Consider the following 27432-nt stretch of genomic DNA (forward strand, 5'->3'; position numbering starts at 1 on the left):
AGATTATGCTACTAGATACCCTGAGGTGGTGGTTCTGTCCTCCACTGAGGCAGAGAAGGTGACAAATGCTTTGTTAGAGTTTTTAGCAGTGTAGGTTTCCAGATAGAAATACTGACTGACAGAGGTGCCAACTTAATATCAGACCTGCTGGCTTGTCTGTGGGAAGCTTGTGGGATAATTCACCTAAAGACCACCCCTACCACTCTCAGACTAATGGTCTTGTGGAAAGGTTAAACTCTACACTAAAGACCATACTACGGGCATTTGCAGACCAGTTTAAGAGAGAAAGAGAGAGAGACAAATATTTGTCCCAACTGCTGTTTGTATACAGGGAGGTACCCTAGGAATCCACAGGTTTTTCATCCTTTGAGCTGTTGTATGGGCACAGGGTGAGTGGACCTTTAGATTTGATTTGTGATGAGTGGAGGATGAGTGTAAATCCTACAAGGAGTCTGTTGTGGCATATGTCCTAAACCTCAGGACAAGGTTTAGGGAGCTCATGGGTTTGGCCCAGGAGAAGCTGGCAGGAGCCCAAGAGCAGAAAAAGTCTGGTATGACAGGAATGCTCAAACCCGAGAGTATGCTGTGGGACAGCAGGTTATGGTGTGCATTCCTATCAGACAGAATAAGCTGAAGGCATCTTGGGAGTGGTAAGGGAGGTCAATGATGTTATCTACATGGAGAACTTGCTAGACAGTAGGCAGGAGCACAAACTGTACCATGTTAACATGGTGAAGCCTTACCATGATGGGGGGCCCTTGTGCTGAGTATTTGCAGTGGGTGGCAGGAGGAGTCTGAGGGACATCTATGACTACATCAAGCCAGGCAGCAAATTACCAAGTTACTAAGGTGGAGCTTAAGGTTGCAGACTTATGATGTGATGGTGCAGCACTGTCCTAGGGCCAGAAATGCCAATGCAGATGGGTTATCAAGACAGGGCATGGGTTAATGTATTCTCAGACAGACTCATTCCTCTCAAGCAATGTTTCTCCAGGGTCACTTGAGAAACTAGCTTGAGTCTTCAAATGGGGGAGAGATGTGATGATATGAAGTATTGTCAGCTATACCAGGATATGTACAGCAGTGGATCTATAACATAGCTAGCTGGAGTTTTGTAAAGAATTATATGTCATTTGGTATCAAACTGATTTGTACAGGTGCTTGTGTTGAAAATGTATTTGTAAAGCTGCTTGTGTTAAAAATGTATCAACACTGGATCCTGCTGGACAGAAAATAAATACACCTGTATGTCAGACTGTATTGTAACTGTTGAAATGAATATATTGTAACAGAGGATACTGGTAGAGAAGAGGCTAATTTCAGTCCAGCTAACTTTGAAAAATAGTTTGAAATTAAATTACCTGGTTTAGGGCATAAAAACTGTATCTTACATTTCTGATTGCAGCCAGATTCAAAATATCTATGAAAACCATAACTAGGAATTCTACTGTATTGCCCTTAGGGGTGAACTAATTGCTATCCTGGAAGAACGGAAGTTTTCAAGATTGTTTTATAGCTTCCAGATGCTATAACACATCTTAGCAATGCCATATGTGTGTGTGTGTATTATGACACATATGTGGGGGGACAGGAAAATAATTTTTTTTGGGTGGCGAAAGTCAGGGTACCTTTTTGGCTAGGCTTATATAGGCCCTAGGTCCAGTAGCCTAGTACCTACCTATGAACCTATATTCTGATTCAGTTGCTAGTAAATAGAGTAGTGTGAGAACCAGAAGTCAGATGACCAGATGTGTGTGATGTCATTCTGTAAGCCAGCACTGAAATGTTGCTTTCATAGTAGATGAGACAGAAGTCTCAGGGCAGTCTATTTTTGAAACCTGATAAAGAAGGATAACTCACCCACTTCATCTTGTCTTGCCTTAGTAAGTAACCAGGGAATAGCAATTCTTTAGATGAGTCAGGAAAATATAGTGAGATTAGTTAAGTACTGTTTTTTTCTGTATCAGTGTGAATCTATCCATCTATGTTATTTTTAATATTTCCTGTAATTGAAACACTGGTGTTCATTGTAAATAAATATTTAGTATTTTCATGTTCTTTTATTATCTATTATTAAATATACTTAAACTTTTCATTGTGGCTGGTCTTTTAGAGAATATTTAACCTTTGAGAGTACTTATATTTATTTGGTGACACTGTGGCTGCTCCTGAAAAGCTTGCTGTATTGGTCAAACACTACCATTTGCATTAGTATTCATTTTACTCAGTATAATTGGGTATCATTGTAAGAGCCTTAGAGTAGCTGGCTTTGGAGTGTTCTGGTGGCAGTATCTGCCTTGTAGTCTGGACAGAGGGAGCATAGCTGGCAAATCTGTGCAGTCTTTCCCAGGTGTGTGTGTGTGTGTGTGTGTGTGTGTGTGTGTGTGTGTGTGTGTGTGTGTGTGAAAATCAAATCTCAAAGAGTGTGTGCGTTTGTGTGTGTGTGTGTGTGTGTGTGTGTGTGTGTGTGTGTGTGTGTGTGTGTGTGTGTGTGTCAACATCAAGAGTTTATTGGAACAGAGTTCAAACTCTAACAGTGATATGAAAATGTTTCTGTACATAAGAAAGGCAGTTACGCTTGCAATACCTGCAGACAGTGTAGGTATATTAGTAATATGTCTTCAGTTACTTTAAGTCACAACAACAAAACTTTTTGGTCTAAGGAATTTTACACATGTAAAAGTGAAATGGTTGTGTATGTTGCACAGTGCATTTCATGTTCAAGTTACTATATTGGAAAAACTGTTAGGTGTCTGAAAAGACGAATTTATGAACATCTGTTGGCAATAAAGTAGGGGGAACACACTAATGCTCTGGCAAAACATGCCGCTGTTTACTAATTTTAAAAAGTTTGTATTTTCTGTCTTGGATAGTGTTAGTCAAGATATGTTCTCTGGAGATTATAAAACTTGGTTGGAATGTAAGGAAACACTGTGGCAAATTCACCTGGCTGCGGATCGTGCACCAGGTCTAAATGACATCATTAATATAAAATGCTTTTTGCAGCTCAAGTAGAATATTTTTATGTATTGTATATATATTATACATATATTTTATGTAATTATTAAGTGACTATTTTATGTAGAAACATTTTTAAATTATGATATGATTCATATATGAAAATTGGAAAGTATTTGGTTAATAGATACATCATAGATCATGTGACATGATAATTGAGTATTTAAATGATTTTTTGGGTGGATGGGTGTTTTCTGAGGAAGTTCACAGTCATTAAAATGAATGAAAGCTTAATTTTTGTGTCCGTGCTTTCATGTGGAATTGGTTTGGCGTTCCAGCCTTTTTTTTTTTTATTTGTGAAGTTACCAAGTTTTGCTAGTTTGTGTTCTTTCAGTTTTGATTTCAGTTTCAGTTCACAACGTAAACACTTTATTTCACACCTCTGTCTAAAAAATATGAGTACTTATCTCTAACCCTGTAAATTTCTTTCATAGATCAGCAACCACAGATTTCATCAGATGAAGTACTTAAACTGTTTCACTGTAAATAATACATCCACCATATGTCATTTGCTTGCTGTTCTCTTTTGAGCATTTTACTTTACAGTAAATAGCAGATAGATTAAAAATGCTGCACTCTCATAACAAAAAACAACCTGAATTTCCAGTCAGTTCTTTAACAGCAGCATTTACTCAAGTCATTACGTAGTTTTCCTGCAGCTTCCAATATAACCAGCTTTACTTCCTGCCAGCTGCTACAAATGCCAACACCAACATTTTCTTGCAGTACAGAAACCATTAACAAAACTTTGAAAGTTATTTACGGTAGGTATAGATATTATGCGGCCTCAAAATTCTTCTTCAGTACTTTTAGAACTTTTTAAGCAAACTACTTATCATACTTTATAGTAACACAATTTTCTTACATTTGGAGAATTTTCCACACGTTTTCCTTGAGTTATAAGTAATTAAAACCTCAGTGCTTTGCAGTACATTTGCTTACTTCTACATTTAAATTGCAGTAAGTTACTTTATTTGCTGTTTAAAAATTTAGCATAATTTTGAAGCACTCGGTTTTGGACATATCCAGCTTCAGCAATTTCTTGAACACATGCTTCATATTGCAGGAACATATTTTCTCAATGCAATACTTTCAGCAGCTTAGTGCATTTGCACATCTGTGATGAGCAACCTGTCGGAAATTTCATATCACTTGTCTGGCAATCAGTCCTTCAGTAATCACATCTTGGGTAAAACATTCAACAGTAATTGTCATGCACTTCTTTAAACTGAGTTTAAGAACTATTTCACTTACTTCACTCTCAGGGTCTAGCTTGGTCTCTGCTTTTGGGCATATCAAAGAAAAACATAAAATGTTGTTCAGTACTTTCTAGCACACATTAAAAAACAATTAAAACCTTGCATTTTATGACGAGTTTTAGTGAGTAGTTTAAGCAACTCTTCAGCTTGTAACCATAATTCAGAATAATTCTTTAGAATACACCACTGAGGTTGCAGACAGTTAATACTTCCTCAAGGATTCATAAATATCCTTACTGCTAATGTTAAGGGCTGCAGTAAAAAGGGCTTGTTTCTGCAGTTCAGTATTTTGTGATTTAGAGACATATTAGCCTCAGTGAGGAACACCTCATTATCATTTAGTTGGGATATCTCTGAATTACTGTTAATGAGTGTGACAGCAGAACAGCACTTTCCTGCAGTAGCTAGCAGTGGCATGTTAACAAACTCACCATCTCTCATTCATTCTTCCAAACATAATACCCGCATTCAAAGAAGCACACACGTGCACGTACAGACACACACACCATTTACCCCACACCTGTCTCTGTGTTGTGAGAACATCCTTGATGTCTCTTTTTTCCTCTTCTTGTAAATCATGTATGATTTTAGTGAGTCATAAATGACAGACATTAGAGCTTCGCAATTCTATCCTTCAGTAAATCCATGGTAGTGGAACAGCTGGTATACCAACTTTCTATGCTCAAAGGAGGATTAATGCATTAATTGAAATCTATTCCTGATTTTGTACCACCATTTATTTTGTCTCTGTCTTGATTTCTTCCATGACAAGGTTAAGAGGTATATCTCACTGACTCTGTTCAAGAGAAATCTTGACGAGTGGATGGGAGATCGTAGGTTTACCCCGGGAATCATCTCTGTGTCACTGCTGGACAGAGGCACAGCAAACTAATGGGTATAGTATTCTCATCCTAAGGGGTGGTGAAAGCCACACACACTCTGGCTAGGCTTATAAATGCCCTAGGGCAGATAGCCTAGTATGAACCTATGAACCTATGAACCTATGCAGCTGAGCAATTTTCTGAATAAATTCTTACTGCAGGTAGTTCCAGGGAAAGCACATGAATAATTAGCATATGCCTCTCCCCTAGAATGCCTTTTTTGCATCTGTTGGGAGCCACAGCAACAATCACCCTGCCCCCTTCCATGGTGCTGCTTGTCTTTGTGCAAAAGCACCATGGTAGGGCTGTCTCTGAATGTCAAAAGGTTCCATGAGATGGACAAGATGTGTTTACCTTATGGTAACCTTTTTGAATCAGGCCCATTGTTCAAAAATGCTTCTTTGGGAGGGCTGCCCTCCCTACCTCTGTTTTAAAGCATTACCCATGCCAATGCAACTGCAGCATATTTGTTGTTATACAGCTTCAAACATTTATTAGTTGAATTTCAATGCTGTCTTGTTAATACATTCCTTTATTTTAAGCATCCAATCAAGTAAATGAAAAAAAAATACAGGCATGCATAGACCTTTAATACAAAATGAACTTGTGATCACAGATACTACTGACAGCCACTTATGCAACCTTTACCTATGGGGTTGTCACCTGCATTCATTAAAACTTTAGTGTTCCAACAATTCTATAAGCAAGATATTCCCCCCTTTCTTATATTGTGAGTTTATTTTCAAATTAATGTACACTTTTCAGTTTAAATTCACTTTAGCTTGCAAGAGTCATAGGATAGAATTGAATTATGCCCACATTCTCCACCATGTGGTCCTAAAGCATGTTGGAATAGAATCAAACAGCCTGTAAATGGGTGCGCCAATCTAAAATGTCCCTATAATGATTCCACAATGATAGCCTACTGCATGAAGTGGGAACTTGGATTTCAGTATTTATTTCTCTAAATATGTACAAAAAATGCAAGTAAAAAAAAAATCTAAATATTTCACTTACCCAGCTAATAAAGTCTAAGAAGGAACAATTCAATCACCCATTTAACAAACATACATAAAAAATATGCACAGTGATTATATCCAGTTATAGCCATTACAGTCAAAACCACTGATTGAAAAAAGATGCTACTCCTGAAATGGAAACCTGGTAGCATCCCCATTTGTTCATGAAGAATTCAGACCATCTGAGATGCACTTGAAAAGGTGCTTCGCTGAGGGAAAGACTCCTGAACTCTATAATTAGAATGTAATGATATAAATTTATATACATGAAGATCTCATTGAAAATGACAGTGGTGCTTGGGATGAGATGATGGAGAACTTTATTTTATTTCACTTATACAAACTGTAGAATGTTTTTCTTCATTAGACATTGCTCTCTAAAGAAGTAGCATCTAACATTGTCATGTATTAGAAGTACTGAGTTGGGCATTGGTCCGTTTGAGCATCATTTTTTTCTGCACTATACTAGATGATGGCAAAGACTGAATATATTTCACTGTGACTGAAGATGGGAATCCTAAATGCACAGTGCTGGGCAACATAACACTCATTCTTGATCGCACAAACTTGAATTCTTTACTGCAAGCTCAATGCAATATAATATCATTTCAGAAGAAGCAGTAAATACCTTCAAATGATTGAACATACATTCTAGGTAATCTCACTAGAATTATTGTAGCTGTTTCACACCCAAGGGGCTTAGAGATGCTACAGTGATCTGAAAACATTAAGAAATGCCAATGTTTACAAGTCTTATGAGGAACCATTATTATTAAACCATTTTGTTGTTTGCACATAAACTGCGGTGGTGGTGCTGCGGTAGCATTGTCACCTCACAGTTAGACGTTGCACATTCGATTCTCAGTTAGAGCGTCTTCTGTGTGTCGACATGCATGAATGGGCACTCCTTAGTTGAAGGTTGTGTGCTAGGCCCGGCAAGCCAGCACGTAAAAATCTACTGCCAATCATTAGCAGACCGGCGTTCCGCTGTGGCAACCCCTAACCGGGAAAAGCCGAAAGACAGAAGAAGAAGTTTGTTGTTTGCACATATCTTCTAGACAACACAGACTGTAAAGTCAGACGTGAGTGAATTTCAATTTGTCAGAATGCATCTCCCAGAAATATGTATCAAGGCAAGATGTTCCCTAAACTGAGATTGTCATCTAAATTTGCCAGATGGAACACCCCATAACTATGTGTTCTCTAAGGAAACAGTGCAGCTCCAATCTCATTATTTTGGGGAAATGGGTGGTACTACTCACACCCTTGGTACTTAATTAAGCCAGGTGTATGTCAAGCATACCTTAGTAAAATGAAAATAATTAGATTTTTTGGAAAGACATAAGTATTTCCTTATGTCTAAGAATTAACATGCTTTTGCAACAGGACTTTATTTGACAAAATATGTTGGTGAAAACCCAGAACTGGTGTTAGCATTTGAATGAGCTTCCCTGTCTCTGTAGCAAATCTTGAAGTATCTTAAGTGAAACCACACCCCCATGACTTATATATGTTCTTATTTTAATTGTAGGAATTCAGAGTTTACCACAATGCACAAGTCTATTCTTAAACTAAATAATCAGAAGCAGCTGAAGGAATCTGTGACCAGTGAAAACAGCAATTGTAAAGCAGTGTATAAAGTAATATAATGTATAGACGTGATTCAGTCACTAATATATATTATTGTTCTAACAATGTTAATAGTCACACAGTGCCCTAGATTAATTCATAAATAATACAATACCATTTTTCACTGTAAATGTTGTATTACAATATTTTTGTGGAAGCTGTAAAGAGAAATATGCAGAAGCCAAAAATATACAAATATTATGATGTATTACACTCACATGGGCCCGGTGCACAGCATTTTGACATTACCTTTAGGACCACCTTCCCAAACGTAATAATTAAACAATAAGAACTTTCAATTTCATTCTCTGCTTCAAAATCAACAAAACCTTTGTAAGTGTTACTTTACTAAATAAGGCAGAACAGTTTATTCCTAAGTTTCACACTTTGTTACCTTTTCAGAAATTTCAATATGAAAAAATCCAAAAAGAATATAATGGGAACCTACTTGATCTGCATCTTCCTTAGCTGAATAGTTTTACTTAACACAGAGCTTTAGCTTGAATTTTTTAAATCAACATTAAATAGGGGCTACAACTCTCATTTGTCCAGATTGTTCAGAATGTCCAGGATTTTTCCACATATTTCTGGTATGTTCTTCATAAAACATGTGGTTTTCTGGTACTTCACCAAGGGTTAGAGTCACTAAATAATGACAAACATTTGAATTTCACACTTTATACCTTTCAGAACATGCATGCTAATGGAAAACCTGTTTTTCTACCAACTGTCTAAGTTTATAAGAGCAATATTTAAAAAAGACCCTATTTTTGGGTATTTGTTACCCTCCTATTTTTGACTTTGTCCAGAATTCTTGACAAAGAGATTGAGAGGGATGCTAGGGACAGCTCTACCCTTTGGTTGTTTCCTTATGTACAGAGGAAAATGACTATTGGATAGATTATCCTGGCTTCTACATTGAATAAAGCCTTTGTGTGAGGAGTTGTTGCATTACTGGACTTAATTAGCTCTTGGAAGTGTTAAGTATATTTTTAAAGTTAAGCTTTAGTATTAATAATGACCTCACCATCTTTGAAGCTGTAATGTTTGTCGCTGGATATGTGATTGCTGCGCAGAGCATCAAACATTAAAGATTGTTGCTGTCTTGTCATGGTGACTAGATCTAAAGAAGAGGAGCAAATTAGGTGTTATGTTTTCCTCCCTTCTCTATCTTCTCCAAGTCTGTGTGAACTCAAGAGTCAGTTTACATATATAGCTTTGCGGTGTAGGGGCTTGCGTCACATCTGGGGTTGCAGGGTGGCTTTTCTCCCTAAAAAAAGATATATATATATACACAGAGTTTATGTGTTTGCTCGATGAGCAACAGTGCTATTCACATATTCATGCCCGCACACCTCGTTTAAACATAAACAAGCATGGGTTTATGGCTGGCAACAGTGTTACTGGCCAGGAAACCATGTAAAGCAACATGAATAGGAAACTAGGTTACTGCAGAGCAAAGTAGGTTAGCAGGATTGTGAGAAATACCACAATAATTACCAGAGCTTGACATATACTTATGTATATGGCCCAAACACAGCACAGGACAGTGTATACAGTGCAGAGTATTATGAAATCCCATTGCACGCATTCTGTACAAAAGTTGTGTAAATGATTTGTAAAGGTACATGGACTGCCATATAAAATAAACAGTCAGGAGAAGTGTGTATATTGAATAGTGACACATAGATGAATTGTACGAATGGACAGATGAAACATCCTAATGTACAGCAGATGAGGGCATGTTGATTGAAGGCAGTTGTAGCAGGAATACCATTCACATACCAGTATGGCACAGTACGGATTGCACATTGAAAATGTGTGTTATGTGACTGTCACACAAGGTGACATAGCAATGGAGAATATGTCTTTGTGAGATAAGCATCCTTACATGAAGAATGCAGAGGACATCAGGGATGTCATATACAATTGGGGTAGGGTCCATATTGTGAAGCTGTGCAAATGGATTTGCCTGAATATGACTGAACCAAACAGTAATGGGCAGGTAAATGTTCCTATTGAAATGTCTACTTGATGCGACTTGTTGAAAGTGGGGGCACTTCATATGCATCTGAATGCAACAAGCTGAAAGACAATACTATTGCCATTCTTTCCATTTTCATCCAAAAATATCCTTAGAGCTATGCCCAGACAATTGGATGGGAAACCAGAAATTCATTCCTTGCTTGGCACCTATGTCTCTAACGGACACAGACAACCTGCAAATGGTTTATCTCTCAGGCCCCTGCTTACACTTATCAAGGGTATCAGAACTTGTCAGAGATTTAGGATGCATGGCTAGGCTTAAAAAGGCCTTGTGGTCATTAGCCTAGTAAACACCTATGAACCTATAATGTTAGCAGATGTCTCCAGCAAGTGGGACACAGTTACAGGCTCATGGACAACAGTAAAAGAAACACGGATAATATCAGAATAATTTCACCAGTAATCCCATGTCTCTGACATAACATATGTGATTCTGAGTGATCAGAGATGATTCTGCACAAACACACTTGGACTAGTATTATCATGTCAGCAATCTATGAGGGTAATCAAGCACACCATCCTGATACTGTAACATCAACTTGATGTGTTAGCAGGGGCACTGCTATACCTCTATATGACATTATGATCAATACAGGGTAGTTGACTGGTGTGCATGGCAGATATATATGGTATAATCCACACTATCACGAATGTAACCCATGCCATCAATGTATTCAAACAGCTGTGTATGTACTGCATGTATCGCTGGAACAGGTTTCATGCAAGCATCTGGTGTAACACTTTGATGGGGGTTCTGCAATATCAGACATTAATCTTTATGCAACAAAAAGAATAACTAGGTATGGCCAATAAAATGTGTGACAGCTCACTGTGGCAAAGGTGGTACACTTCAGTTACATATCACTGGAAGATGTGTAGGGAGGTACGTGAAGAAGGGTGCATTGTACTCACTTGGTGTAAACAAGGCTGTGAACTACGGAGGTATTATGGTCTTTGATGTGGATGTCCTTCACATACTCAGTAGCTGTCTTACATACAAGGTAATAGTCAACACTGATACCATCTAACCAAGGACACAGGTCACATACCACTTGATCTACTTATAGGATGTGATGTCTACATTATCATTGGGTTGTGTATTTGTTTTCATGATGAAAGAAATCCCGCCATGTTTTTGTTTCAGCTTGTATTGTTATGGTTGTGGCAGCAATCTTTGGTGTGTGTTGATACTTTGTGTATTATACTAATCTCATAGCTGGAGTCAATGTTTGCCCACAATTTGTAGTCTTTTAGACAGCTGTTTGGACTCAGAATGATGCCTGTGACTTAAATAATGGACAGGAAAGGGCCTAGCAGACAGCTTTGATGTATGGAACTGAGCACTGGACCTGAGATGTAGGTTGTGTCACACATTTCAACATATTTAGATGCCATATATATGATCCGCTTGCCTACCCACTTGCTGATATAGCTATTTATGGCCACATCTGACAGCATTGAGTGAATACTTCAGTGTAGATTTGTGTCAAATGCCTTGGCCTGGTCAAGTTCAACAAGATGATAGTATTGTCATCATGCATGCCCTTGATGACGTCTTTGAGGGCATCTATCATATGTAACAGACATGATATAGCATTAACAACTCACACAGGTCTGTTGCACATAACTGGGATATTACCAGTGTCCATTTAGAAATGGTCCATAATGACATATTGGTCTACCTCACAGTTGAGGAGAGGCAAGATGTGTTGATACATGCATGCATCAGGTGCTGTCCCCCCCATCTCAGATGGATGCATGTTGATGTACACCCTTTTATGGTAACATAGTCCATGTGAAGGGTGTGTTGAAGTGTGCATTCACCCATGTCAGGAAGGTGTATGTGCTGAGTCATGCCATAGGTGATCCGTGATGTTGTCACAGTCCATTGATTCTGTGTGATAAGCATGGATGAAAGTAAGACTATGCATACTGCCTATTGTGATCTGGCCTAGGTTGTTGACACAATCCCCCACTCAGATAATATTGAGAAACTCTCCTAGCTGGAGATTAATCCTTACATCACTAGATGGGTAACCAATGACTCCCTGACAGAACACATACTGTGAAATTTGGTAAATCAACCTCTACCAGTATTGTTGTCACCATTGGTTTACCCCAGGGATCTGTGCTTGGCCCTTTTCTATTTGGAATCTATTTCACGACAGTTCAGGCTAAAGTATATGGCCTTTGGCTTACTGAGTTTGCTGATTTTGCATGAGTACACCTGTGATGATAACATACTACAGGAGGGGCTAAGACAGAAAAATGATTAGTGACAAAGCCAAATGGTTTACAAATAAACGCAAAAATGTGTCTTTATTTTGTCCTTCTGCAAAGTGGAATTCCCACATTGACACCACTCCACGTATGCTGAAACCCAGTGGTGCAAGACATGGGAATACTTGTAGATAGCAATCTGAACTTTGACCAAGTGCCCACAGTGGGTATGGAAAGAATACATTGTGCACATCATAAGTTGCTCCATTGTATTCAGATCTGAGGATTATATAACAGCACTGGACTCGAACCTCATCAGGACACAAATAGAGTATAATGCTCCCTTTTGCATGTACCTCACCAGACACCTGCAGCAGCTGGAGAGACCACAGGGGTTTCTCACCAAGAAAACACAGGGCCTACAAACCATGCCATGATGTATGTGGATAGATTGAAAGCCATGTAACTGTAATCTGTATCACATAGGATGAGGTGACTTATGCTTGGCCTCCAGGCCAGTCTCTGACCCTGCCTTCATGGGAATAGCGCACCCTTACAAATCAGATATAGCTGATGACATAAGCAGTGTTTGCTGAGGAGACTATTGTAATAGCAGTGTCCCATATGCTACTGTAAAAGGTTCTCTCTAATGTCAAGCAAGTCCACACACGCCCAGTTGACTGCAGTGAGAATAGAACCCCTACTTATTTAAGTAGACAGACTACAGAACTCAGCAATTTATTCAAGTGCCATGGCACAAGTCTGAGTTTTACAAGGCTGCAGGCCAACTTATAGTGCATGACATCAGCACTGGATGTAGGAGAGAAGATGTTGGGAGGCTTGCCCGAAATGGATTTGTAGGCATGTAAAAGTATCAAAATACTGTCAATCAATGGGATTGGAGTGGTAACTGTAAGATGCACATTTCTGCTCTTCTGGCTAGACACACACACACACACACACACACACACACACACACACACACACACACACACACACACACACACACACTTGACTGCAGTGAGAACAGAACCCCTACCTAAGTACACAGACTACAGATCTCTATATGTAAGGCAAACACCACAGCTCAAGTCTGTCTTGCAGTGTCTCAGACAGCACTTTATAGCTGATGACATCAGCAGTGTCTGGTGAGGAGAATATGGCAATAAGACTGTGCCATATGCTGCTGTAAAAGGTTGTCTCTAATGTCAAGCAAGTGCACACACACACACACACACACACACACACACACACACACACACACACACACACACACACACACACACACACACACACACAGTTGACTGCAGTGAGAACAGAACACCTACCTATCTAGGTACACAGACTACAGAACTCTGTAATTTACTCAAACTCCATAGCACAAGTCAGATTTTTACAAGGCTGGAGGCCAACCTATACTGCATAACATCAGCACTTGATGTAGGAGAGAAGATGATGGGAGGCCTGCATAGGTTCATAGCTTCATAGGTTCCTAGGAGGTTTCTAGGCTAATGATCCTAGGGCCTTTACAAGCCTAGCCATGTAAAAACGCAAGTATTCTTATTAATCATAGTTGATGTTTGTTGTTAGCAGAGTGATTTTGTGATCAGCACCAACTGGCCCTGTCCATGAGGGACATAGGTGCCACCTCTGGGGTGAATGTATAATCACCCATCCAGTTGACAAATTTGCACTTGAATAGTGTCATTGGGGAGCACTGCTTCACATACAGTGGGAGCCTACACAGAGCAGCGGCAATCACTGGGAGATATATGTCTGTCCAGCATGCTCTGTTTATGTCACAGACTAGGTTGAGATCCCTGGAGCAAGCAATTCTTGTCCCATTTAATTTGCAGATGTCCAGCATTTACATTAGGGTAGGGTCCTAGAGTACTGTGTAGACCAGGCCCAGGTCACCCCTAAGTAGCATGTATGATACTGAGTACAGGACAGGGCTTTCAGTCTTTCCATGTATGTCATGCTTTGGAGGCCCTGGATTTTCTTGGTGAGAAACTTCTGTGATCTCTCCAGTTGTTGCAGGTGTCTGGTGAGGTACATAGATAAGGGAGCATTGCACCCAATTTGTGGCCTGTTAAGGGTCGAGTACAGTGGAGCTATGACCCTCCTGGTCTTGGATATAATGCCCTTAATTATGATGTGGGCAATGTATAATGTGTGTCTTACCACTATGGACACATAGTGATTGAAGTTTAGATTGCAATCAAACTGTTTTCCCAAGTTTCACACCACTGAGTTTAAGCTTAGAGGGGTGCTATTTATAACATAATTAGCAGGGCTAATTTTTTTTCCCCAAAGGGGGCAATGAGGAATTTTCTTGCATGAAGTTTCAGTCTGTGTGTTTGGCACCAATCATTTGTCTGTGTCAGGCCTTTCTGTAATATGTTAATATTGTTGGAGGATTCTAAATGATTGCACCCAGTTGACAGTCCTCTGAAAACTTGGTAAGCCACAGGCCATCTACCTTCACCTAGACTTCAGAGAAATAGGTTCCAAACAGTAGAGAGCCCAACACTGATCCTTGTGTTGCTCCACTGGTAACTGGTCTACTGGTGGAGGTGGACTCCCTGCATTCTGTTGGTGAGCCAGTTGGCTACCCATCTAGTAATGTATGGGTTAAGCCGCAAAAGGGAGAGTTTCTCTAGGATACCTGAACGTGGGATTGTGTCAAAAATCTTGGATAAATCATGATAGGTGATATGTCCTGTTTTCCCTCATCCAGGGCTTTGGGGGCATCAAAGAGGTACACTAGGTTTAATAAGCAAGATCTACCCTTGATAAAATCAATATGGATCAGGTCAAGACTCTTGAAGGTCACCTATGTCCCTGTGGATAAGGTCCATGATGAATCTTTCCATAGCCTTGCAGATAGGACTGATTAGGCCTATGGGTCAATAGTTCCCAGGGTCATTACATGGATGTGTAGGCATGCATATCACACAACAATTGATGTTAATGTGGTGTAGTTGATATTTTTGTGAAAAAGTACTGGAGGCAACAGGTTTGCAATACATGGGGAGGCAACACATGGCTGTATTGTAAATATGTGACGCATTGTTAAGTTTGTTGTGTTTCCACATGTAGATAAATGCCATAAAGAGTACAATGGACAGTAAATAGCACTAATACATGCTAAATTTGACTTTGCATAGCAAAAAGTGTTTGCACATTTGAGATACAAATCCCCATTATTTTCCCCTGTTTGCATGTAGTTAAGAAGAGCACAAACACAAGCCACATTGCTAAAAGTCTGACATTACTGAGTGTGTAAAATACCTCCTACTTAGCTGACTCTGTGGCAGCAGGTGTAATAGCATTGACCATTTATTTTTGAGCCAAGATGATACTGGGTTTGATTACAGGTGCATGTAATAGCTTTAAATAAATGGTAATAAGCAATGACATATTATTCTTTACAGTACATTCTGCATGTGCTATTGAGTGTTGACCTAACACAGTGGTGTTAAGTGGCATTGTGCAGGGGTTCATCCAATTTTTCAATCAACCTACTTATGGTTTAAATATGTGTGGAAATCTAGGTGTCTTCATCTGATGAAGTTGTATTATCAACGAAAACGTGATTTCTGTGGTGCTACGTTAATAAAAGCTTTTGGTTACTGTGGAGTTTGGTTTCCAGCTCGATCAATTCATTTTGGGTTTGTTGTGCCTTATTGTGTGGTTGGCTCCTCCTTGGCGGTTTCTCCAAGCCTGCTTGCTGGTTCTTGTTGTGGAGTTTTGTGCATACAGCATTTCTTTTGCTTGGTTTTGGTATGGAGGCCGGCTCGGGGTTACCTGCTTCAAGCGTTTTGGGCACTTGTGCGGAGGATGGTGCACAGTCTGATTCCACTGACTCACGCCAGCTCACGGGACAATTTACCCAATTGGTTCAGCTTCTTACTCCATTGGGTCAAGGGTTGCAAGCAGTCATTACGGAACAGCGAGAGATTTTAAAGGTTCTCACTTCCAGGGCTACCGGTTCCAATATGCGACCGGGTTCGAACGGCAGCGGTCGCTCCTCGGATGTCCAGGACAAGACGGAACTTTCCAATTTTTTCAACACCCCAGCAGTACTTTGGGAAGGTGTTGAGACTGCTCCCATTGCCAGTAGCAGCAATGCTGGCTCTGCTGTATTTCCCGTTTCTACCTTCAACGAATGGGTTACTCACAAGCCTCATTTTCAATTCGTTGACAATAGTGAGAACAATTCTTATGTAAACTCTTCATTTTCTGACAACATGCGGCTCCTTGAACAAGCCTTGTACAGGTATAAGATTTTAGAGCTGGACAACCTATACCTTAATGAATGTCTTAATAAACACATAGTTCCTAAGGGTTTACGGGTGCATAAATACCCGAACAATGTGACTGTTAACAGTGACTTTCATTCCGAACTTTTAAGAATTTTTGATGAATGTGGCTTTGGTATTGTAAGGGCTATCATTAAGAGAAATGACACTGAAATCCAATCTTTGCAAAGGGATATTTTTAAGCTAAATGATGTTGTTACTGCAGATTTGATGTTTACTATAGACGTGGAAAAACAGAAGTATTATGATTTAAGAAAGCATATTGATCAGCAATGTAATATTGTTTTGAATCGTAAATACAAAAAATTGAGTAGGGACATCAAGGAATATGAAGAGGGTAGACAATACCCCAATCCACCTTTGTTTAGGGGTGGTAACAGATTTCAACAAGCCCCTAGGGATATACCTAACCCTCCGGAGGTCCAGTCTCCTGTTCAGGAACCTTTCCCTCCCTCACCACATTATCATCCTGCTGATGAGATTTATCAGGAGGATTTTTTACCCAGGAGGTCAGAACGCCTCCGCAAACAGTCGCATTACCAGCAGATGAATCAACAACATGCAGGACAACGGCAGGGTGTGGGGGGGGGGGTGCCATCCAGAGGGTGGAGGAGGAATCAGAAGGAGGACTGGTGACACCAGGGCATATTCAAGTGACAGCCATAGGAAATCACTACATGTATACATCAAAAGGTTATCACATTTACAACTATAGTGATGCAGTAATTTCTGACACTTGGTTTTCATTATTTACCAAGGGTTTTAAATTTGTACCCAGTAGGGGTAGCAGTTTAGTAACCACTATTTTAGATGTTAAACTTTTTATTCGCAAACTTAATTTGCAGCATTTACTTGGGTCTACTTTTACGGGACATGGGCTTAATCTTAAAAAATCTAGTACTTATAACCCCCCTTTGCATCCGCAATTAAAGAACTTGGAAAACAGGATTGAACAACAGATTCGGAGCAAGGTGGGGAAGTCCAGACATGTCCCTAATTTAAATTTGGCCGAGACCACCCTTTTAGCAGAATTGGGCGCAAATCCCTCAGTTAGGGCAATGGAACCTGACAAAGGGGGTGGTACGGTCATCATGGACCAAGTATTATATGAGGCAAAAATGCATAGTTTGTTGTTGGACAGTACAAAGTATACTACTGTTTCCCTAAACGAGGTACATATTTCTTATAAAAAAATTTATTTGGTACTCAAAGATCTTTTGGACCAGGATATCATAGAAATGGATCTGTATTCCTTTTTGGACAATTCACACCCAAAAGTACCTACCATGTTTGGGGTGCCCAAGATCCACAAAAATGTGCAGGATCCCCCCTTAAGACCGATCGTGGACGCCCAAGGGTCCAAAACCCACAACCTTTCAAAATTTTTGGATTGGAAATTAAAACAGCTGTGGGGTAAACATCAACATTTACTCAAGGACTCGTGGGAATTTTTACGTGGCATCACTAACGACCTTTATAGGCCTAACCTACTATTTGTTACTATCGATGTGGTAGATTTATTTTCGGTGATCCCACATTCTATTGGGTTGGCCTGGATGGAGGAGGCGCTCTGGGGTTGTGACGGTGTCACCAATAATGATGTTCATTTGGTCTTACAACTTTTGGAGTTGGTCCTGAGTTACAATTACATCTATTTCTGCGGTGAATATTTTCAGCAGATATCAGGTGTCTCCATGGGAGCCAATTGTGCTCCCACTTATGCTGACATTATTTTGTCAGTGTGGGAGCAAAAGTTTGTACTACACAGCGAATTTTCAAAACACTGGATTCACTATACTAGGTTCCTGGATGACATATGTATATTCTGGACAGGACCTGAATGTCTTATTGAAGAGTTCATAACCTATCTGCATTCAGCAACAGAATTTTTGCAGTTTACTTACCAAGTATCCGTTGATCAAGTAAACTATCTAGATGTTACCCTTAGTAAGCAAGGTGATGGTTTCAGTTCTTGTATATATAGAAAACCTTCATTCTCTAATGGTTACCTTCACTTCCAAAGTTCACATCCTAAATTTCAAAAAAAAGATCTATACTAAAAGGCCAATTTGTTAGGGTTTCCCGCATGACATCTGACAATTCTTGTTTTCAAACTGAGGGGGACAAGTTGAGTTCCCTTTTTGTCGACAGGGGATACCCCATTGGCCTGATTAATTCTGTTCGTGATGAAGTCTGGACTGCTAGGAAAAATAGATTTTCCCCTATTTTAGGGAAGAGTCAGTTGGAACAACCTGATGATTTTGCCCAAAGTTCCCTCAATACACCAGGTTTCAACCAGTTGTTTATTACAGAACATAATGAGGATGTAGGACAAATTAGGTACATTATTGAAAAGGAACTTTGTCATTTTAGGGACTTTACAGACCTAAGTAATCTTAAGGACTTGTCATGTAAGTTCGTATATAGGAGGGGTTTTAATATTAAAAGGGCTTTAGAGCAAAATACTAGTTTAGGTGCCTCCAACCCTCCAAGGAGAGGGACGTTCCGTTGTGGACGATGTATGCAATGTAAGCATGTTATAGATCAAGAATTTGTGTACTTAGAAAGTAGGAACAGGAAACTACATTCACACAATTTTTACAATTGTAATTCCAAAGGTATAGTTTATTTGGCTGTCTGCCGTTCTTGCCAGGCATTTTATATAGGCAAGACGGAGAGGCAGCTAAAGAGACGTATCTATGAACACTGCTATGACATTTCAAGAAATGTTAATACAAATGCATTATATAGACATACGATTTTATGTGAATCTGCAACATTCAAGTTCTTTGTTTTAGAAGCAGTACCTCATTGCATTAGGGAAGGACACTGGGCAGCACGGTTATCGCACAGAGAAACATGCTGGCAGATTTTGCTTGAATCCAACAAACCCCCAGGGTTGAATGATTCCATCTCAATCATGCCATATTTAAAACTTAAGGCTGAACAATTGTAAGGCCTCAATTAATCATTTGACAGTGGTACAACGCACGTGTGGGTTTATAAATTTATGCATTTCATCAGTTCAAACAATATACATGAGTATTTTAATATCAATATATTTATACAATATATGAATTTATTTATAAGTAAATATATAATTTTTAAAAAATATACATTTTTTAACCTTGGTTTTGAATAGACTGTTTAACAGGGTAGCATGATTTGATTTATATATATATATATATATATATATATATATATATATATATATATACATATTTTTTATACGTACATATGTTTCATATACATATATTTTTTATATGAGTGTGTGATTCACAAATTAAGATTTTACAAAATTAATGTATTTTTTAATACTATATGGGAGCATTCTTTAGTTTTGTATAAGTGTTTTGTTTGAACTCATGTGTACATTGTATATGTAAGTGTAGATGTTTGGTTGAGTTATTGCTTTAAGAATGTTGTTCATCCAATTTTTCAATCAACCTACTTATGGTTTAAATATGTAAGGAAATCTAGGTGTCTTCATCTGATGAAGTTGTATTATCAACGAAAACATGATTTCTGTGGTGCTACGTTAATAAAAGCTTTTGGTTACTGTGGAGTTTGGTTTCCAGCTCGATCAATTCATTTTGGGTTCGTTGTGCCTTATTGTGTGGTTGGCTCCTCCTTGGTGGTTTCTCCAAGCCTGCTTGCTGGTTCTTGTTGTGGAGTTTTGTGCATACAGCATTTCTTTTGCTTGGCATTGTGCAGGGGTAACTGCAGCATTGTAGAACCACTCTCTGTCACTTGGCATCGGTGCGTGATGACAAACTCCATGCAAACATATAGGCCAAAAATTGAAGATATCCATTGCTTTTTCTGGCACTTGTGTGTTATGTGTGATTCTATTTTTTGACCAGATTATAGGTGTTAAAATGGGGTAGATAGGAAAGTGGTGAAATGGGGAGCAAGCAGGGTGTAGAATAAAGGGAAAGCAATACAGAAATGTGCACGAGGAAGGTAGGGAAGAACCATAGCTATCTATTTCTTCAATGGTAAAAACTGATGATATATGCAGAATATTAGCTAAATTTGGACTGTAACCTCCAGAGAGAGGGATGACAACAAAGTAATCATGTTGTATAACCAACTGGACTGAACCAAGTGTGTCAAGAACACACATGCGCAAAATGCAGCTCTATGTATAGGATGATTTTTTTTTGTGGGACAGGTGCTCAATTTTTTTTAATCAGTAAGAAAGGAATGCAGGGTAAGGGATGTAGGTATGTCTTGGTCAGGTAAATTGGGTACATGAAGAAGCAAATGCAAACAATGAAGACAAACAAGACAAGAGAGAGAGGGATGGTGAGGGACATGAACGTTTGTAGGACACCATGATTGGGGTGAGGGAGGGGAGAACCCAGGCTCATCCCCATCAAACTTCGAGACAGTGAGAACTGAGTCCTCTTCCACTGGACTGTTTTCACAGTTCCCTTACTCTGCTGGCAGCTGGAGTATTTGATGTCTTCTCCTCCTCCTATGGATCATTTGGGAGAGCAACCTGTCCATCAGGTGTAGGTGTACACCAATGGTGAGGTGCACGACCCTATGCACCAATCATGGCATCTCCTAGCAGATGATGAAATCCCCAAATCTGCCATTGCTCCCAGAGGGTACTACCGCAACAGCTGCTGGGGTAGTACTACCTGAGGTTGCAGGTAGTGCAAGAGGCAGCAGAGGCAGTGCTGCCAGGTTGGTTCCCAGACATGCTGGGCATTGGTGCTGGAGCTGGTGGAGCAGGGGCAGGCTGATCCACTGGGGCTGGACTACCTCGCTGTCCTGTGAAGCATTTAGTGATGTGGCACAGATGGATGACATGGAGACATTTTGACAGCACATAATATAAAATAAAAAAAGAGCTAAGGGTTGGGGTGAGAGAAAGAAAGGGATTAAATTAAATTAAATATTTAATCTGAAGTATGACATTTAAGTATATGTCCTAACAAATACACACTATAACTACAGATTGCTGAGAGTAATCCTTGAAATGTGCATATATTGTACAAATGCATGCTCCAGTTATACAGATTACAGTTAACAGCAGTGCATTTGTGCCACATGTATAGAGTTTCAATTTAAGGTAATTATTATTAAAGAAATGCAGTACTGTATAGTTGTGAGTCGTGGTATTTGAACCCACAACCTCTGACTACAGTCTATTTGACTCCTAAAGTTGTTTTGTGCTACAGAGTAATGCATGTATACCTGATTTTACAGTTGGGATAACTTTTAAAGTTACAATACAACTTCTCTTGTGCTGCAGTGTTGTTTCACTCAGTCTCTCCATTCAAGCAAAATGAGCCTGTATGTTGAACTCACATTCAGTATTAGCTGGGTTAAAGAACAGCATTATTACAAGTACTCTCTTATGATCATACTTACACAGCTGTAGGATGTCTACAGACCCAAATTCATTCAACCAATTGTTGCGGGTGCCCCTTTTACACCTGTGTAAGTCATTAAAATGATGCCTACACTGTTCTCCAGTGTATGGGATTCCAGTAGCACTGGATACAACCTGAGAGAAACTATTCCATGCCTCAGACTTCTACTGGGAGTCAGAATAGTCCTTCTGCAGAAGCCTTTGGCTGTGGCACTTTACCAGGAGTCCAGTAAATATCCTAGACTCCTGGACACCCCTACTCCACGCCATAAACTGGGCACCTTCTATTCTCATGTCAGACATGTCTAATATCCTAACTAGAGCAATATCAAGGGATGCTTTCCTGCCAGTTCCAGTTATTGTGTTTACTGGTAGTGTGCAAACCCAAGCAATGATGCCAGCCACAGTTGCGAGATGTTAAGTAAGGCACAGCAGTGCCAAGCAGGGAGGAAATTTATACTTGAAATTGGAAGGTTAATCTTACACTTGGCCTTAGTTTGAAGGGTGTCTGGTGATGTAGCTTGGAAATATATATATTGGAAATTAGAAGGTAACTGTTAGGAAGTTAAGTTTGCAGATGTGCACTGGGGGGGATAAATGTCATGACCTGACACATTTGTTTTTGCCTTTATACATTGCTAAAACTGATTTTTACATTGTGAGATTCATACCTAGACATAAGAGATAAAACATTTTCTTCCATAGTGTCCATTTTGCTTCTTTGCCACAAAAGAAGGGATGTTCAGACATTGTCAGGAATCATTCATAAATACAGGTTACGGTTTGAGGTGTTACATATTTATGTGTGTGATCTGACCTGACAAGGTTCTTGAATATATCCAGTTTTGTATGTGTGTTATGTAATTGTGAGGGCCATGCAAGCTGAGATAGCAGAATTATACTTACATAAATATAGTAGACAGTATACTCTCAGTCATACATCTGAAAACATAATAAGAGTATCTTATCCCTCGTACATTTAATTCATATCAGCTCCACTGAAAGTGAATATAATGGGAAGTGGAACAACAGTAAAAATGTATGGAATATCCTGTATTAGAACTCAGGGCCATGTGTATGGCAGTCCTACACTTATACCTATTGCCACAAGAATGTTGAAGTAACACTTGTCTAATTTTCAGTTCATTGCTATAAACTGCACTGATACAACAGTAATAACAGGTTGCACACTCTATACTAGAACCCATGAGCATCTGTACTCTAGCCCTACATTTACACCTGCTGCCACAGGAATATTTACATGACATTTCCATAATTTCTTACTCATTCTTAAGTTCTCTGTGCTCACTGCCTTGCAACACTGGTTAATGGGTTTGTGCGGTGCCCAACAGTATTAATTGAATGTATCCATTTTCAATAATTGGATGTTTGAGTTCTGTCTGCAAGTGTTCTGTCCATTTCCTGGGTGGGCCACTAGTCCAGGTTGTGCACTGCTAAGCTTTGCAGAAATGAGAAAAGCACAGTGAAACCTGACATTAATTTTCTCCACTTCCCTGCTTCCTTTGTTTTTGCTAAGCCACACACCATGCAAATACTGGCCAAAAAAAAAAAGAAGAAAAAAAAAAGGAAACTGAGGAAAAGCAATATTTGACACTACAAAATGTTGTACATAGGTCTGGATTTTAACTCTCACTCCAGTGAACCTTCAGTACACAGTAAGGATGCATTATCCCTCTTTACCCCACAAACACATTTGCAGCAATTGCTTATTCTTGTCTTATCTGACCAGTAATCTTAGACATGCAGTTCATTCTATATAATTGTCCTTAAACTGTGTGAGTATGGCAATAATATAATATAATATTGAGATGCCAACAAATGAAGGGGAGGTTGGATGTTAATGAACAGAACCTGTGAATTGTGCGCTGCTTACTTACATTTCCAACCTTGACAAAATTACTTCTAACACTTTATATGTTTAACTTGACACACCCACTGGATATAGGGGAGTCTGCATTGCTGTTGTGTTTTCCTTCTCCCTACCAGTAATCATTCATGGTTGCAATACATTAGCAACAAACATTGAGGGAGTGCCTGCACTATGCTTACATTTGCTACACAGATCCAAGTATTTAGGATTTAACTATTTACACCTGATTTGCATCTTAACTGTGCTGACAGCCCTGAAACTGCACCATAAGGGAACCTGAAGGTGAGGAGACTTGTTTATGTGGAGAACACAGAAAAGAGGCTATTACTTTGGGATATATCTGCACAGAAGATTACTGAACTTGAGAAGGTATGCCTGCATTTTCAGCTACTGCATATGGTGAAAATTCATTAAGAAACATCTATTCCAATATATATATATATATATATATATATATATATATATATATATATATAGATATATATATATATATATATTTTGATTAGCAAATGCTACACTTTTATCTGTATGCATTAGTTAGAAGTGTACTGATGGCATGGGCATGTTTGTTAGTGCATTTCACAGGTATACATGATTGGTAATACCCAAAATTGAATGTTCTGTGTAAAATCTGTAGACATGCTTCAGGGAAATTTCAATTGATAACACTTTTAGCATTTCAGTGTAGGTTAGTTAGCAATAATGTGTCATTTGCCCATTCTTTTGGGGGTGGGGGAGCAAAGATGCATCTCTGTTATGGCACAAACAAGGATATGTTGCTATTCCTACTCTCTTTTTGGAATCCAGCCTGTAGCTCATATTTCAAATTCTAGACTGTTTTATGTTTCTCCATTGGGTAATACTGAAGTGCTACCTTTTCTGTTTTATCTGAGAACATTTATTTTGTAGTTATGTGATACTTAGGTGTATTATCCTTCTGTTGTATTTTAGGACATCTAGGACTATGGCACCCAGACATCTCAGTCCCTGAAAACCATCCTTCAGTGACCCTGAAAATCAGGTAATTGTGGAAGCTTTTAGGTGACATAGTGCCTTTTTGTTTCAGAGGGCATGTGGAGATATGTCAGACAGATTACAAATTTGGCAGCAGGTTGCAGAAGAGCTCCTGTCCACTGTCAGGGATCCAGACAGCTCCCAGCAAAGTGCAGAACAGCATGTCCTTGACATTGGTGCTACTATTTCAGGGACAGAAAGCATGTCCCAGGAGGAGTTTCCAGGTAGGCTTTTGTATCAAAATTGTTAAATACTGTTGTATAGTAAAATATTTACATTAATACCTTAGTTCTGTTTAATAAGAAATTGGTTGGGGGGGTGAAGATCACTATAGTTTCCAACACATTCTGATTGATTACACATGGGACTTAGGTTGGGCTTGTCATCCAAGATCTTCTTGAAAGTATAATTAATGGGCATATAAAGGGCCAAAATGTTTTAACCCTTGTGTTACTGTTAATTGTGATGATGTTGTCCTTACATTTTGCTTAACGTCTTACACGACCATCTGGCATAGGGAGCATACCATCTTCTGCATGATGAGCAAAATATTTTTGTCATTACTGATGAGCAGTTCAAAGAAATATTTTAGTGTGTGATGTTGATGTCAGGAGTGTTGTGTGCATTGCTGTACTGTCTAGTAGTTGCACCACTGTTACTTTGTTAGCATATATTTTACTATTGTAGTGTAGGTATTAATTTTTTCCATGTGTTTGTTGCTTATTATCACAGGTGATCCTAACAGTGGAAGCAGGGACCTTCTTCCACCTGATGTCATAGTATTAGCAGACTCTGATGATGATGGTGGTCAAACATAGATACAGTTGGGGAGTGTAGAGGTTGAATCTGACACTGAGGTTGACATACAACCACCCCTTGAAATTCCATCAGACACAGCCAGTAGGCCTACACCTACCCATTCCATTGAGCCCCCAGCTACTGAACAGGTGGAGGGCGAGACAATCAGTCAGGGAACTGTGGCTACTGTGGCTTTAGTGCCTGTTGACTCTAGCTGTAACCAAAGTGCGGGTGAGGTGCCATGCAGGAGGGTTGTTAGGGGTACTCAGAGGAGGCCTGCTGTCCATCCTCCACCTGATCCAGGTGTCTCTTCCCGTGCCACTCAATGTATGTTTAGGGCCATCATGGAGGCACAGGCACATTCTCATAGCTCCTACAGATAAATGCTTAGGGTTGTAGATGTGGGACAGGCTGAGATGCATGGCTGCTTGCACAGTGTTACCTATTCAGTGGATCAGATGAATGACACGTTGGAATGGACGGTATCTGTGATGGATCATCTGCTGGGAGGAGGACGGCATCCTCATGGGTGTAGGTCAGCCATATCATCTGCTGTTAGCCAATGTGGCCATGCCCGATCACAGTCACATAGTGACAGTACATCCACTGCTCTGTCAGTGGTTGAGCTGTCCATACCCAGACATAGCAGGCCATAGGGTCATGGTCCTAGGCATCCTTGTGAGGGGAGTTTGTCCAACAGACATCAGTCACATTCAGGTAGCAGCAGTGCTTCTTACTGTGGAGGTAGATGTGCCATTGCAACTACTGGCAGAGCCATTTCTCATGGTTGGGTATGACAATGATGAACTGTTACCTCTACCATGCACAGCTCACACTTGTGCAACATACCAAGATATAGAGCTAGCACAGAGCTTGGCTGTGTTCATGCATACACTCCCACATCAATTTCATCTGGAGAACCCACACACACACACACACACACACACACACACACACACACACACACACACACACACACACACACAAAACAGTTACAAGTTTCAGCCATAAAGCTTAAAACTCATTTTGTCTCACTATCCTAATGTCTGCCTGCTTCTCTTCTCAGACTCACACACACTCACCGACCTTTTGTGTCAGCCTAGGCTTCCTGCCCCCCCCACAACACCTAGTACATATATGATACCTATGTCATATCCCTGCATTCTGCCTTTTGGATTCAGGGATACATAAACTTTGTGTCTGATTCTCAGGGTGCATAGCTGACTTAGTGCTTAGTATATCTGCATTTGTGATGTTGAATTGGCAATTGCAATTCATTGACTTATATTAGTCTTAGAAAAGTTAGTTGATAACATCAATATTTTTCCATCTTTATTATTAATGAAGTCTGAAACTGAAATGTGTATAATTACTTTCTAACTTCTCTCTTTGATGATTTTCCAGTACAAATGTATGGGTGCTATATTGAGGGCATGCAGTGACCATCACTAATCTTGAGAGGTATGACTGTGTGAATCTTTGATGTCTGAGGCCTACTGCTTAATAATGGACAAATAAATTTCTGCTGCCACATGTTAAGGTAATTTCTTTACAAATCTTGCACCTTTTACTTGCTTACAATACCAAGTAACAACATGCAAGGATATGCCAGTCATTCATATTATTACACAATACACTGGGTTCAACACTTACCTTGTAAATCCAGCAGTTACAACAGTTTTAGTTCACGGCTGACTCTGATACAAGCAGTCCACAGCCATTACATGGGTAGGTAAAGGTTGTGAGAGTTGCCTGCCATCAATATTAATATATTTATCTGCATAGGAGCAAGGTTTTAGGCCCTAGGTGGTGGGATTATACCTTACAGTTAAGAATGCTGCGACAGTTTGGCTTTGTCAAAGGCAGATCCTGCCTCTTAAACTTGGTTGACTTTTTGAGACAGTCACCAAGGCCATTGATGAGGAAAGGCAGTCCATACAGCCTAC

The sequence above is a fragment of the Protopterus annectens genome, chromosome 6.part1 (assembly GCF_019279795.1).
Source record: "Protopterus annectens isolate FY-2018-M chromosome 6.part1, PAN1.0, whole genome shotgun sequence".
Classification (NCBI taxonomy): Eukaryota; Metazoa; Chordata; order Ceratodontiformes; family Protopteridae; genus Protopterus; species Protopterus annectens.